At 38.8% G+C, this 16069-nt stretch overlaps 1 protein-coding gene across 3 annotated transcripts in view; it reads left to right on the top strand.

Annotated features, from left to right (window-relative positions):
• LOC131684135 (uncharacterized) overlaps positions 1 to 16069 on the top strand; it is a 385715-nt gene that overhangs the window by 62051 nt on the left and 307595 nt on the right. The gene's annotated exons all lie outside the window — the stretch shown is intronic.

Here is a 16069-nt window from a genome sequence, read left to right as displayed (position 1 = left end):
CGAATATACGCGACATTAGACGCAAATGAAAAAGTGGATGAAGCTGAAAAACGCGGTTTTTGGCACAGGTTCGTCGACGAATTAACGAGAAACACAATATTTCGTCTGGAAACAATCATAATTTTGCGCTTTTTCCATGAAAATTATGAAAATTTCTCAACATTCTTCTAAGGAAGTGTCTTTGTTTTAATAAAATTTTAGAGAGAGCATTCAATTTCCGAAGCTTGCTCGCATGAACTCTTAAGAGGTTTGTGAGGTATTGTCTCGCACTATAAGGAGCTGTACACAAATGAAGTAGCTTTTTTCGGCGATATTTTACCCCTTCCTCCCCTCTCGTAGTATTTGGTCACAAAATTCTAACCTCACCCTTGTAAATAACGTAGCATTTATCTACATACACACATAGCCAGAATCATGCCGAACAACGCCGTGCCATGCAGCAGCAAAAGGCGTCTTTTGGCTGGCGTATCATCGTCAATACTGAGGTATGGAGGCCCGGTCTATGTTGCAGCGCTAGAGACACAGCGGAATCGAGCAAAGCTGAGTAGTACGTTAAGACTCATGGTCATGCGGGTCGCGAGCGCGTACAGGACTATCTCATCAGAGACAGTCTGCGTTATCGCTGGAATGATCCCTATCGACATCATCCTAGTGGAAGATAGCGAATGCTACAAGCGGAAGGGGACCAGGTGAATAGGGAAAACAATGAGAGCTGACTCGATGACTAAATGGCAGCATGATTGGTACTCGTCGGAAAAAGGAAGGTGTACTCACAGACTCATACCGGTTCTCTCGACCTGGGTAAATAGGAGGCAGAGAAAGTGGCGAATAGAACAGCAAGCTGGAAACGCCACCTAGCAAGATATGGGCGAGCGGTTCAAGTCTGTTACAAACTCTATGAGTGTGGTCGTGAAGGGACGCGAGCCAGGTCTTATGGCTCTTCCAGATCGGTTTACGCCCTGATAGATTCCAACCCGGCGACGGTCGTATGCGAGAAACGAGCACTAAGTTAGCAACACCAACAAGTAGTTTCAAGTCGGTTAAAAATCCTGCAAGGGTGGCTGTGAAGGGATGCGAGGCACGTTTCATCATCTCCGGATCGGTTCACATCTCGACGCGTTCCAACGTTGGCGACCGACCAGCGAGGGTTGGATAGCGTGCTGACTCAACGTATGCAGGGGAGCCAACGGGCTCCGCGTATGCAGAGGGGCCAACGGGCTCAAGGACAGCTGGGAGCTAATGACAGTAACATTAATTCTGTCGGAGCTCTAGCGCAGCGGAGATACGAGCATTAAGTTGGCAACACCAACAAGCAGTTTCACGTCGGTAAAAAACTCCAAGGGTGGGGGTGAAGGGATGCAAGTTGCGTTTCCGGTATATCGGTTCACGTCTCGACAGGTTTCGACGTTGACGACAGTAGTCGCCGGGTTCCTACGTTGACGACAGTAGTCGCCGGCGGACCGGTAACGTTGCAAGGTGCACGCGGGCAAAAAAAAATTGAAAAAAAAATAATTAAAAAGTTTAAAAATAATAATAATACACTGCAACCTCCATTCACGAACCAAACCGGGGGTTCGTAAATTGAATTAGTTCGTAAAAAAGTGTTCGTTATTTGGGATTTAGTTCGTAAAAAAAGTTTGCTCCACATTCTTATTAAAATTCGTTGGTTGAGCAATATTTGTTTATTTGTATATGAAACATTCATCTGACATATATTATCTTAATGAATAAAAAACTTAAAACTTATTGTTGCGAACAACATTAAAAACGTCAAGTAGTCGCTGATGAAAGACCTTGAACGACACATTAAAATCGAATAGTTCTGCAAATTCATTGAACCGCGTGCAAGCAAATCGAAGCGGATCATGCTGACCATATTGCGTGTTGCGTGGTTCAAGGAACAGCAGATTACGGCGACGAAGAGGTCTCTCAGGAGCGTACACATTCAGCTGAGTCAACAAAGCAGAGCAGTCAATTTCGCCCGTCAGTAGTTTTGTGACAAATAATGCTTGTGAAGTGATCCGTCTTATGTGTAGTGGCTCGATTCTTAGCAATCGACAACGGTCCTCGTATGGCGATAAATTGAATGGGTCACGCCACGGCAGAAACCGCAGAGCGTACCTTATAAATTTACGTTGAACACTCTCAAACCTCGCGATCCAATTAGCTTGGTAAGGACACCATACAACAGCGTTGTATTCCAGCAATGAACGTACAAGTGAACAGTACAATGATTGTAAGCATAGAGGGTCTCGAAATTCTGCTGCAATTGTCGGTTTGCTTTTGACAGGATATCGTCGTAGTGAAGTCTAAAAGTCATTTCATGGTCCAGAGTGACGCCAAGATCTTTAATGTGCTCTACTCGTGTAAGAGGGCTTCCGCTAACTTCATAATCGTACACGATTGGCGAACTTTTCCGATGGAAGAAAATAATGCTGCATTTTGTGATACAACACATAATGTTCTTTTTGCACCATACCTCGAATATATGCAGCATATTCTGTAGTTCCAAGCAGTCTGAAAGGCACTTGATGATTTTGAAAATGTTCGTGTCATCCGCATAAAAGAATCGACAGCCCGGTGGAAGCAGTGTGGATACGTCGTTTATAAAAAGCGAGAACAGCAACGGACCGAGGTTACTACCTTGTGGAACTCCGGGTCGGTTCGAAGTAAACTGCATAAGATTAGTAGATACTGAGCGTTTTGGAAAAAAGCCATGCTGTTCATTATCTATATAACTCTTACAGTGAGCGAACAGAGTGTCGTTCACAATTATTTCGAACAATTTTGAGTAGACGCACAGAGAAGTGATTCCTCGGTAATTGGAAATATTACGCTTGTCGCCTTTTTTGAAAACTGGGAACAAGTGGGAAATCTTCCAGCGTGTGGGGAACTCACTTTGGTGAACCGAGAGATTGAACAGCCTAGCCAGTGGATTACAAAGAGCAACTGCACAGCGCTTTAGCACCAACGACGGAATACCTTCAGGACCAGCAGCAAACGATACATTTTATTTGTGCATAGCAGACGCTACCATGTCTTCTGTTATATCTGGAATATTGAAAGCAAATACATCACGAGGCATCCCACACGTTGCTTCTTCTATCTGGATCGAAGTGGCGGAACAATCGAGGAATACTTGCTCAACGTGCATCGCAAACAAATTACACTTCTCGCTTTCAGTGCAGGCAGTTGAATTTTCTAAAAACATGGAGCATGGTAAACCAGTTTCGTTTCTTTTTGAGTTGACAAACGACCAAAAAAGTTTTGGATTTCGACGAAGATACTCACCGGTGTGCTTAACATGCCGATTATACAGAAAGTGGTTGTAGTGACGATACCGGTTGCTTGTGATGTTCAATTGTCGTTTAAAATATGGCGACCTGGAACTCGCTCGCTCGAGAGAGCGTAATCTTGGATTCGACCGCGGTGGTTTTGCGAAGGCAGCTTAGGCGGAACAACGCGGGAAACAGCATCCTGCACAGCGGCGCTGAAATATTCCACTGCTTCATCAATAGTGGTGGCCGATTTAATAAAATCCCAATTGGTGGTTAAGAGCGTATCGTTCAATGTGGCATAGTCGGCTCGACGAAAGTTCAGAAAATTCGAGATGGAAGGCTCTTCATAAACAAATTGAGTAGGTAAATTGAATGTAACACTAAGAGCAGGGTGTTCAGCGTCAAGATCAATCAGGGGCTCGATGGGTGCCGATACTGCAGTGACCGGAAGAGCGATATCATTTGCGAGAACGAGATCCAACAGGCGTTCGTTTAAATTTAATAATGAATTAATTTGGGTGCGCTCATGCAAATTAAACCCATCCAGGAGAGCGCCGCAGGTAGCCGGCATATGCGAAACCAGCGGGTCAATATACGGTGTGTCTCCCTCCGAGATACGCCACTGAAGATTCGACTGGTTATAGTCGTCAAATAGAATAGCAGGAGTGTGGGGGTTGAATCGTGATGATATCGAACCCAAAGATTCTACATGTTCATTGATACTTACTGCGTCAAATCTTCGATCGGGGGGCAAGTATATAACACCGATACTGATTGCGTTTTGCGGTATATCAACAACGACCCACAACTGTTCGAGCGTATTGGAGATGGTTGCGGGATCAATATAAGCGTTTAGTTTTAACGCCACTGCTATCAAAACGCCCCCGCCGCGTGTCTTACGGCTGTTCAAGGGGGACCGATCATTCCTAAAAACGGCGTATTGATGACCAAACAGCTGTGCGGAATAGATTTGGTCATTCAACCAGGTTTCCGTTAGAACGATTATGTAGTTTTCAGATTCCGAAATCGCCAGAAAGAATTAATCTATTTTTGTCCTTAATCCGCGTACGTTTTGGTAGTATATCCGAAGACTGCTTGAAGCAGCGCTGCTGGAATGCGAGAAATTATCAGGTACAGCAGGTTCAAAAACACTATTATACTTGCTTGGGATAACAGGCTGGAAGCCCCCTCTGCCATCACCGACCTCAGGAACAGAATAATTATATAGAAGGATGTTAGCGGAGTGCGTATATGCGTCGTGAGGCGCGGGGGCTTCCTCAATGCTTGTTATTGTTTCTCATGAATTCAAAGCTGTAGTTACGATTGCTGCTTCCCCACTGCTGCGTTGATAAAAGGGGTAAACATTCCATCTGAAACGCGTTTTTAGGCTGTTCCTTGAATTCCCTGTACAGAAGTCCACTTGGCCAAGTTGAAGCAGTCCTATTTTGAACGAAATGAACAACATTTTTGAAACGTCCGCTCCTTTGGCAACTAGACGCACCACGTCAACAGCATCGGTCACATCCAAGCAGCGAGCCACAATTTTTTGAACATCGTCGACTGTTACCATTGGTTGGAAACCGGACAAGTAAAGCCAGAATTTCGGTAGTGGTGGTGAAGTAACAACGACCGGAACTGACAAATCGCTTAAGTCCAATGGACTTCGTTCCACGCTCGGCAGAGGCTTCCACGGGTTGTCCATTATTGCCGCGGCGCCGTTTAACACCTAATTTATGCCTGTTGGAATCGTTTCGTGGTCCACTAACAGCGCGCTCAACTGCGATATTTTCAACGTTTTTACTAAGCGTTTCAATCAGGTTGAAAAGTTGACGAACTTGACCAGAGAGAGTATTTAAGTCCGACGGTTGAAACTGCTGCGATTCTATTGCATCGGTGATATAGGAAAAAACGCTTCAACCATTCAACTTATCCTTGCATTTGCAGCAAACGAAAATTGCCTTTCCCTGCGCATACAGATCCCTGTTCGAACGGTTGTTGAATCCACAGCATTGCTGACTAATATGGAAGAACACGACACAAAAGCCACAACGGTTCCAGCTCGTTTATTGGCAAATTACATTCTCCACACTGTTTTTTTCTCCACCCTTGACAATTGAAACCTTCACGATAACCCTAACAATATGGAAATTTATACCGGAATTCGCATCTTAAGCTTAAAAATAGCTTCAGATATCGATTTTCGTCATGTATTAGTCAACCCCGTGCCAAAAATACCCATATTTTTGCGGTTTTACAAAATTATCTTTATCTTGTATTACAAAATGGCTCAACACATCGATTTCCTTCATGCACTCGTCAACCCAATTCCAAAAATTCTCATATTATTGAGGTTATAGAGAATTTATCTAAACCGGAAGTCGCCATTTTGGATTTCAAAATAACTTCAGACATTGATTTTCGACATTAACTCGTTAACCCCATTCCGAAAATACCCTACTTTTATTAGTAACAGTTAGCTAAGAATATGTATAATTGTAAACAACTTCTTACTCAAACTCTTTTTACGAACTTGGTTCGCAAAAAAAGAGTTCGTTATCTCGAATTAAGTTCGTAAAAAAAGTTATGTAAATTGAATATTACGTAAAAAAGAGTTCGTAAAGTGCAGTAATAATAGTAATAACATTAAAATTGAAAAAAAATGTCTACAAAAAAAAATTATAATAAATTGATAAAACACCCATACAGCAAACAGGCGCATTCGAGGAGCCAAAGGGTTCTAAGAAAGAAGAGGTGCAAGAGCACAATCCCGTCCCGAAGTAATATTCAACGGTGGTCCCGGGAGGAAGAGGATAAAACTGTTTTTCTAAGAAACACCATAACCTTCGATTTTAAATTTGTTGTAAAATGAAAAGTATAACAGACAGAGCTTACATGTCTTCAGCAAACTTTTCTAAAACTTGTCGTTCTACAACTTCGTATAGCTCAGTCTAAAATAATTAAAAAGTTAGATTTTTTATCGTGGTAAAATTAGAACCACCCTAACTGTTGTTTTAACGAAAAGAATAGGCTCACAAATTACAAAACTTTTCCAAAAACGTAATAAGACTAAGTGGTTTAGCTTTAGTAAAATCTCGAAATTCCTGCTAAACTTGCATTCTGGACCACTGTGTAATGTGTTCTAGCGATTATTACAAATAACAAATTGACACCTTTTTGTAGTATGTTCTCCTGCATGAATAGAAGAACGAGATATTTCATTATTATTGAATACCTTTATACAGTTAATTTTGTGAGGGAAGTTGGAAAAATGTTTTATTCTTCGGAGCGTGTCCAATGGGGAATAGACAGAAAGTATGAACCGGAAACGGTGACAATTCACCTTTTATTGGACACACTGGGAAAAGATATGCCTTCAAGCAGGAAATCGAACCTGCGATCTCCCAGTCTCTAGTTGGGTGCATTAACCACTCCGCCATAGAGGAACTGTGATCGATCGCTAAAGGTAAGGGAATGTTAGTTTTATACCTACTTTAAAAGATACGGGGAACCCATGCAATCTTCATAGGTATTACGGATGGAAGAGTTTGTTAGTAGGGAAGGGAAACGGGAAGTGGATAAGTGGATATAACTATTATGGTACGGTAGGAATTATATAATGAACTATAAAATAACAATAAATTGGATTGATCTCACCAAATTTTTTTGAATGCCCTGCAACGGGAACCGGCTTCAGCTAAAGTAGCACACTTTTACTGTGTTATATTCCTAATTGATTGTAAAACACATCTGGTAATCTGGTGTAACACTTTCAATAACTACTGTGTTACGGAAAAAGCGTAACAGGTATGTATGATGTGAAACATGGTACTAATTTCTTCAAATCCGTGTGCAACTTGTTAAACATCTTGAGATGTTTGATATATTGCAAAGAGGTAACATTTGCTTGTCCAAACTTCATGAACAACTCATCAATATGTCCGCTTTAATATGTGCCACAAGCAACTAGAGCAACTTTAAAAATATTAATAGTAAAATTTTTCAAAAACAGGATTATTTGTCATGACCCACATGTAGGAACATTTGCTAGATGAAAATCGAATGTGCAACTCATTAAAATATGCTTTACTGAGCATGCGTGCTGGAAACACCGATTTAGTTTGTTTGACTCCCCGGTGTAATATTGACAAAAACAAATCGGACTTAATTTCCAAAGAAAATGTTCTACAACGCTTGCTGGAAAAATATACGCCATAGCAAAATTTCGCATGCTCTTTAAGAAAAACATTTATCATGTATCATATTGCAAAAGGAAAATAAATAATTGTTTTTTTTATCTTTATGAACAATTAGTTCACAACGAACTGCATTTTTATTGTAAAACATATGATTTTACCTATGAAATTTTCACGCGCCATTGAGAAACTGTAATATTATTATTATGCTATGATTCCACAATTTTTTTTGATCAATTTGTCGTAATATTCCGTTGAATTTACTATAATACAAAGCATACGAAATATTTTCACAAATATTACAGCCAATATTGTGATATTTACGTTGAGTATTGCTTGAATTATATGAATATTAAATCTTTTGAAGTATTTTATTTCCTTTCCAACATGGCTTACACATCAACAGTGTGTTCCATATTAAAAGTGACACCTAATAAAACAACCATTTTTTTCTCGCAAAAATTATTAAAATTTGTTGGAAAATCTGACAAAGAAAACACATTATCCCAAAGTAAATTTTAGGAGAGAAAAATTATAATGTTTACACCCAAAACAATTTCCCAATGCAAAAAAGGCATTACATCCTTTCGTGCATATTCCGAATTAGAATCATGCTTTCTTCGCATTGTAGACCAAGCATAGCTACTGCATTATATCAACACCGCTTGATTCATGATGAAATAAATTGATTGAGAATACACGCTACCATATTATCTGCCCGCATGTAAAAGTATTAGTTGGTTTTGCTTGCTGAGTCTGCCAAAAAAGGTGGTGTATTCTATACATGAATATCTCTGTGGTGTTTGTAAGAACTCTTCATACACAGTTACGCTTTTTTGTCTGCGAACAACTCAATTCCAACCACACTAAACACGGGAACAGTTTACGTTCACGAGAGTGTGTGATATACGCGTTGTTATTTTCCCATAGCGAATGGTTTTTGCAGTAAAATCATCGCTCTCTCATTCTGTGCTTCAGAGAAGAGTGGAAGAAAATGATTTGTGCTCAGATTGATTTGCGATGATCGTTGCCCAGGGCGATGATGTGCGCTAGATTCGCATGTTAGGGAAATAATATAAACTGAAATTAACTGCCAGTGCCACTGCTACTCAAAAGTGCAAAACCATGTCATCACTGCTCTTATAGTTTATGATACTTTAAATTTAGATACTTTTACTGCAAAATACTGATATGATATCACCTGAAAGTACTGTTGATATGAGGAATGCCAGAAATGATTGGCGGACGGCTTCTATCCGACAAATGTTGAATTAACTTGTTAACCCAATGTTCCCATATAGGTAACTTTCTCCTGCGTATAGTGCGCTTAAATAATCATTAATCATTATTTATGAACCTATCTAGTGGCTAGAACTCGCATATCGCTGGTAAATTTAGGGTTTAGAGAACGCCGAAAGCTCAACATATTATCAAAACAAAATCATCACCCACACCCCACCAATTTGATGACGGTATAAACTGTTCTCTCCAATATGCAGCATGTGATCAGTAGAAAGGCGAAATGGAAACTGGTCCTTGAGCGTGTATTAATATTTTCAGAGCACACATGTATCCGAGTGGAGATGTCCTTTACATGTGTATTAGTACGGAGTCATTTTAATACTAATGCTCCGATATCGTTAAATTCACTAATACATTCTCAACTGTGGGTTTGTGTAAGTTTCTGTGGTGTAATCGCCTTAATGCATTTTTGTCCCGGACCAATATCGCTTTATATGCATTATACCAGTTACAATGCAAAATTCTCATTAGAATCATGCTTATTCGCATGTAATTCATGCGGTTCGCGTTTTGGGTGTAGTAAAGCTTTTTAGCTAGGTTATCCTAGGTTTCCGGCAAATGAAGTGTTTATTCGTATAATCAGCAACATTTTGTCCCACTGACTTAAATTGCTATTCTTGTACGAAGACGATTCAATCATTTTCATGGATTTTCATGATTAATCATATAATTTGGTTCCAACCTCTGCTATCAAAATGTATGAACTGACAGTAGATGGAGTTGCACCCTGACTCAGTTTTGGGGTTAAGCAAATCAGCATTACTAAATAATATGGTAGCCTTACCTATTCACTCATTAACTTGAAGCCTGAGAGGCAATTAGGTTCTTTGCTGATACGAGTAACCTCACTTTTCTTGGCAGTTCACTATTACTTTACCTTAGAAAAATTTGGTGGACAACTAGATTCGCTCGAAGCAAATCGCAAAGAATTTTTCTAAATCCATGTAAATAGTACAAGTATCAAAAATAAACCCTCAACTTCATTTGTGACGAACACTCGAGTTCATTTGTGACGTCAGCGTAAAGTATTCAATTGTCAAGCATAAACTTCATTCATCGCAAGTTCATTGGTAACGGCATATTGTAAAACTCAATAGTTACTTTATGTTGTAAATGAACTCAACTGTACATCTTTAACAGTTTGCTAGTACTGTTTACATGGACTTACAACACTTCGATGCTTCAAGCGAAACGAATCGTTGACAAAATTATTCTAAGTCCATGTAAACAGTACAAGTGAACTATCAAAAAAGTAAGATGAACGGTGTCTCTTTATATAATAGGTTGACTAGTTTGACATTCATTGCTGCAAGTATATACCTGTCATAAAATGCTAACCATTAACCTATTCCTAAAAACTTCACGTTTGAGTAGTATTTCAATAGAATAATATTCACTTCAATCCCATTCACATCAATTAAATTTCGATTACTTCAACTTAAGATGAGTTGACCCATTTTATGGTGCACACTGTATGTCTAAAATCCCTTCTGTACGTGTATTCTTTTAGACATTGAGATCCACAAATAAGTTTCATTAGTGGTATCAGTTACACAAGCAAATCGTATAAGCAGTAACACAAACACTTGAGTGCAACTGAAACAGAACTTTTTTCCTTAAATGAATTTAGGAAAATAGATGAAAAGTGATGTCAGTTTTGTTCTCTACTCTCATCTAGAAAATATCTTACATCACCAAAATAAGAGTGTAGAAGCAATCTTCTTTACAAAACATTAATGTTTTCATTTTTATTGAGAAAATCTCAAAGAATCGAAATATATTTGTTCGGTTACAAAAGTTATTGTTATAGAAATTCTGACAATTGTACAGTGTTTTATTTATATATTAGAAATTCCAATCGCTAGCAAAACAAATGAAACTGCACACACTGCTACATTGTTGACGCCATTGACACTTTTCTCGGAAACCTAATTTGCGTTGCGTGTGTCGTGTCAGTTTTCTCTCTTTACTAGAGCAAAATATACTCGGTTGTTTAAACCCGTAAGGGAAAAAAATCAAAACCTGTGCTAACCGTGGTACCTACTTCGTGGGTAGGAAATAAGTGTGTGTTTTGGCCGCCCAAATCACTCGTATCTTTGTCGCAAGATGCCACGTCCAGACCTGATCAAACGTGGAATGCTGGGAAAGCAAAAGTTCTCAAACAGGAAGAAACCTTTGAACAGGCTGAAACTGCTCTTACCGAGCTACAAAAAATGACCGATTCGGAGGACATCGGAGGGATCAGCACTCGTCGTAAACCAGCCACCAAAAAACAAAAATTTTCTTCTAAATATTATGAAATACATACAGAGGTAATATACAACATACATATAATTCTATTCAAAATGTTGAAGTATTTTTTCATTTCAGAAGCAGCACGGGATCGATGCCGTACAATCCGTTTCGGAATTGCAGATTTCTGGTCCCGTGAATCAGCCAAAAGTAGAATCCACGATTGCTGCATCGATGGTCACAACTTCAGGTCCTGCTCAATCGATGCTCGCTGCACCGATGGTCTTCATTCCGAACCAAGGTCAATCAATTTTCGGTTCATCGGTGAAAATTAACTCAGATCTTCACGAGAACAACGTATCAGCCGGTCAGGTAGGATCAATATGTTACTATGTTTTAATTGCCGCAAGGTTCTACTGTGTCGATTTTGTTGGCTATTTTCGGCAAATTTGAGACTAAGAGGAACGAAAGCAATGAAATTGAAAGACGGATAGGTATTCTAGAGCGAATCAGTTATAAACTTAGAACGGAAAACTAGAACTAGGCAGGCACATATGGGCATGATCGAAAGGAAATGTGAAGAATTCTTTGCCTTCTGCAGAGTAGGAGTTGGGCGTTGCACCCAAGTCTACCGCATGGTCTATGGTAGAACATAACTCATCATCATGTTTTACCGCCGACGCCGGCAAAAAATTCTTCACAAATCCTTGCCTAGAACGACCATGCGATCATGCCCATATGAGCCTGCCTAGTTCTAGTTTTCCGTTCTAAGTTTATAACTGATTCGCTCTAGAATACCTATCCGTCTTTCAATTTCATTGCTTTCGTTCCTCTTAGTCTCAAATTTGCCGAAAATAGCCAACAAAATCGATACAGGTAGGATCAATGTCCGTCGTATCGGAGTAAAGAATCCCGGTTCCCGCTCATAGATTGAGTGTTGGTCATTCGATGACTTCCAATCAAGGCAGTCCATTGAAGGGTACCCAGTTACAGGTGAATATTTTCTTTGAATTTAATTCTATAAAAATGTTACCTTATTTTTAATTCCAGATCAACAATGGAGATAGTATCACCACCTATATACAACTGGAAGACGGTACGTTGCTGCCTATTACTGAGTTGGATAAAATTCGCACAAGCCTCGATTCAGTGCAGGCCGAGTTAAGCGCCGTCAAAGGATTAATCACAAAAAATTTTGATTTCATGGCCAATATTGAGAAGTTTTTAACCAAAATAAGCTGTACCAACCCCATAGAAAACCTTCTTCCGGAGCACTCGGAGCAGTGCAAGAAACTGCTAACAATTTCATCTGTGAAGGATTTAGTTTTGCTCGAAGGCATGTTGAAAGACGAGAAATTTCAAGCCCGTTTACTCCAGCATTGTAAAACAGTATTTGAACTGACCGGTAAACGTGGAGGGGTACCTTTCTTCAAAACATTTTTACGTAAGGTTATCCCTACAGCTGTACTTCAACCGTATTCTTGGCAAGGAATACCTCGACTGAAGAAAAATTCTGACGGAAGTGTTGTCGGCCACAACGAAAGCTTCCGCGATATTTTCCCAAACTTTATTCGTTTTGTTTTCAATGTTGTTCGCTCAGCCGATTTTCAATTTACCCAGGAATGCAATGAAAAATCATTTGCTTTTTTTGCGCATGAAGAATGTTGAGCTACAAAGATTCTCATCAGGCAATAAGCAACGACGGACTAGTTTCATAAGAAAACGTAAAGACGTTGGTATTGTAGGTGATGGTAACTCAGCGGCCAAAGTAAGACAAAAAGAAAATAATGGAAAACAAAAACTACAAACTAACAAAAATTAAAATAATACAAAGGAAATTGTGGAATTGAATCAGACCGACGATAGCAACATTGAAGATGCATCTGAATCCAATTCAGATTATGAATCGAATACCGAATAGTTTCGTAAAACGTGAAGATTGATTCAATATTGTTTTGTGTTACATAACTACATATAAGAATACTAATGTATGTATTGAATTCAAAACCTTAAGAAATAAATCATATCAGACTACTATAATACAATTTGTTATCTATTCACTCACGAAGCACGGTGCTTCATTTGGTTGGAAGGATGAAAAATCGATGCATGGCATTAGAATGATCGGAGGAGACGCTTGGATACTTATATTTGATTAATTTATTTTTTGATTTCTATACTAAACATTTAGAATAATTGATTTTATTGGTAGTCGTTGTTTGTACTGTGCACATTGGTTTTATTTTAAAGTATGAATACACAGGTTGGTAGATTTTTGTCTTTCGTTTCTACGAGTACCATTTTCGAGTATAATTCATCTAAAGAAACAATTTTGGAATTGTTCAATCTTGAATCTGACGCGTAAATTTGAAGAGCTGACGATTTAATGGGTTTTGTAAAGTAATCGAACTGATTTTGAAGAGAATCACCATATAGAATAATTTTTCCTATTACAGTATCGTGCAAAATAAAAGTCAACTTTAATACTTCGTGTTGTTTTGAAGGAATCCAACAATCTGCTTTGGAATTAGTATTAATGAAAAAATGTCTAAACTTTAATGCTGCGTATAAATCGAACTGTTTTTCCAAGATGTAATTGAGTAATTCGCTTGGAGCTGCCTTTGTATCTAGCTTTTTTAGAAGAGGTTTATTGTTTTCTACTACAGGATCAAAGAGTGTCTTATTATGCAAGTTTTGCTGCATTTCAGTGATTCGTTTAGCAACTTGGGAAAGTGGTAGATTACCAGTTCTGATCAATCTTTTGATATTATATAGCTTAGATTCAAAAGAGCACGCATCAAATGAGCCTAATGGTCCAAATCTTTCCACATCATCTATCAAATGAACTAGACTGTGCATGTTGCTGCAGAACATTTGCACTCCATACAACATTTTTACTCCACCGAGGAAATCGTTTAGCAAAGCTCTAGCTATATGATAATTAGCATCAATTTGATTTTGACGCAAACAAATTTGGATGGCACAATAAAAATGTAAAAAATGTTCATATATCTCTTTAGAATCAAAATACTTATTTACAACTATTATACTTACATATAAAAGAAACGTTCTATATTCGGTGCCTTTCCACCGTGCCAGATGTTCTAGTCCGCGCATGGGCATTTTGCACGATGTCATGTAAGGGACCATCCATAAATGATGTAGCATTATATGGGGGAGGGGGGAGTTTTGTATTTTGTGATGATGTGTGACGACAGGGAGGTAGGGGGTCATGTCATGCTACGTAGCTTTTTTAAAGGGGAAATAGGGGTTGACCTGATGTCACGAGAATCTTACCCGTTTCCTCTAACTAACATCATTTTTGATTTTTTTAAATTTCTCACGGGGACAACGAGGGGGGTGAGGGTTACGGTCAAGCTACGTAATTACCAGGGGGGGTATATAGAAGTTTGTGACAAAATTCTACGATGGGGAGGGGGGTGTTAGAAATCACTTAAAAAATGCTACGTCATTTATGGATCATCCCTAATCACGTATTTGTTGCGCTTGGAATGCGGACCACTTGGCATTAGTGTTGTTCAGCGTGCCTGTCTTCCATCCAATTATAAATCTCTTCATGATGCCGAGATCGATTAAATGAAGAGCATCCCCAATTGGAAAATCCTGTATCATGTCCAGTCCATCTATATCTTCAAGCACACTGGTAGTTTTATGATGACCTTCGTCTTTCTTAGAACGAAACGCCAATTCGTTTCTCAAAGGTGCATCTAACTCAGGGAAAATCATCTTACCGAATGCATGGGAGTATTCACCGTCAGTGGTACATTTCAAACAGGATGCGTAACCATTATGCCCAATAACACCTAGTTAAAAAAAATTCCAAAATAAAGAATATATTTATCAAAATATGAAAGGTTTCGACAACTAACGTGGAAGTGTATACTCCGAGTGATCAAGGTCGCAAAATCGAATGTTCGCAATTTATAGGTATATTATTATGAAAGGTACCTCTCAACATTGCTCGTGCTGGTGTATCGCAAATGATGCATCTCAAGGCTACCTGAACTTTGCGGTTATTTGTTTGTATTCCTCGTTGTAATACAATGTTCAGTTCTTCAACGAAAGGTCGCAAAAATGCATTAACGCTTTTTGGCTTAGCTGAAAACATAAGAAACCGTCATTTTATTTATTTGATTTGCTTACATAATCTATTTATGCTGTATCGATTCTGTTGGCTATTTTCGGCAAATTTGAGACTAAGAGAAACGAAAGCAATGAAATTGAAAGATGGATAGGTATTCTAGAGCGAATCAGTTATAAACTTAGAAACTAGAACTAGGGAGGCTCATATGGGCATGATCGAAAGGAAATGTGAAGAATTCTTTGCCTTCTGCAGAGTAGGAGTTGGGCGTTGCACCCAAGTCTTCTGATATTCGTCTTCGATACTATTTTCGATTTCTTTATTTTCGTGCAATATTTGATCGAAATCTGCAAACGATTGATTGTTCATCTCTTGCATTTCAGAAGTTGACGGTTCTTTGCTTGCACTGATATTTAATTCATCATGCTCGCTGCGCTTCTTCACGATATAACTAACTGCCTGCTTTATCATAATACTTTTTTTCTTCTGAAAAGCACCATTGCTTTTATTTTAGCCCAAATATTGTCACCGGCCATTTGAACGTTTGGAAGTTCTCAAATAGAATGAAAAACTAGGAATTACTGTAAAATTTGTTGGACTGGTTGTAGAACATATAAGTTTCCAGTCAATTGCACAATTGTAACTCAAGTTCCCAAGAAAATTGGTCTTATTTCCAACAAAACTTGTTAAATTGCTTGTGCGACATATATTAGGCGCACAATTGTTATAGATGTTGCAAAGAAGAGCAGCTTCGTACTAGTTCCTAGTCAGTTACACAATCGAAATATATATATTTCTAAACTTGTTGTTATGACGTTTTTTGAGAATTTTGTGCAACTTAGCATCGATATGCTGCACAATCAGTTCAAATCTGCGTGGAATTACTTTTCAAACAATTCGAACAAGAATATCTGTTTTGTAACAATTGTGAAGTATCGGAAATTTTCAACAAGTTACAAATG

The sequence above is a fragment of the Topomyia yanbarensis genome, chromosome 2 (assembly GCF_030247195.1).
Source record: "Topomyia yanbarensis strain Yona2022 chromosome 2, ASM3024719v1, whole genome shotgun sequence".
Taxonomy (NCBI): Eukaryota; Metazoa; Arthropoda; class Insecta; order Diptera; family Culicidae; genus Topomyia; species Topomyia yanbarensis.
The sequence above is the reverse complement of the archived record's forward strand: the minus strand, read 5'-3'. Positions and strand labels throughout refer to the sequence as shown.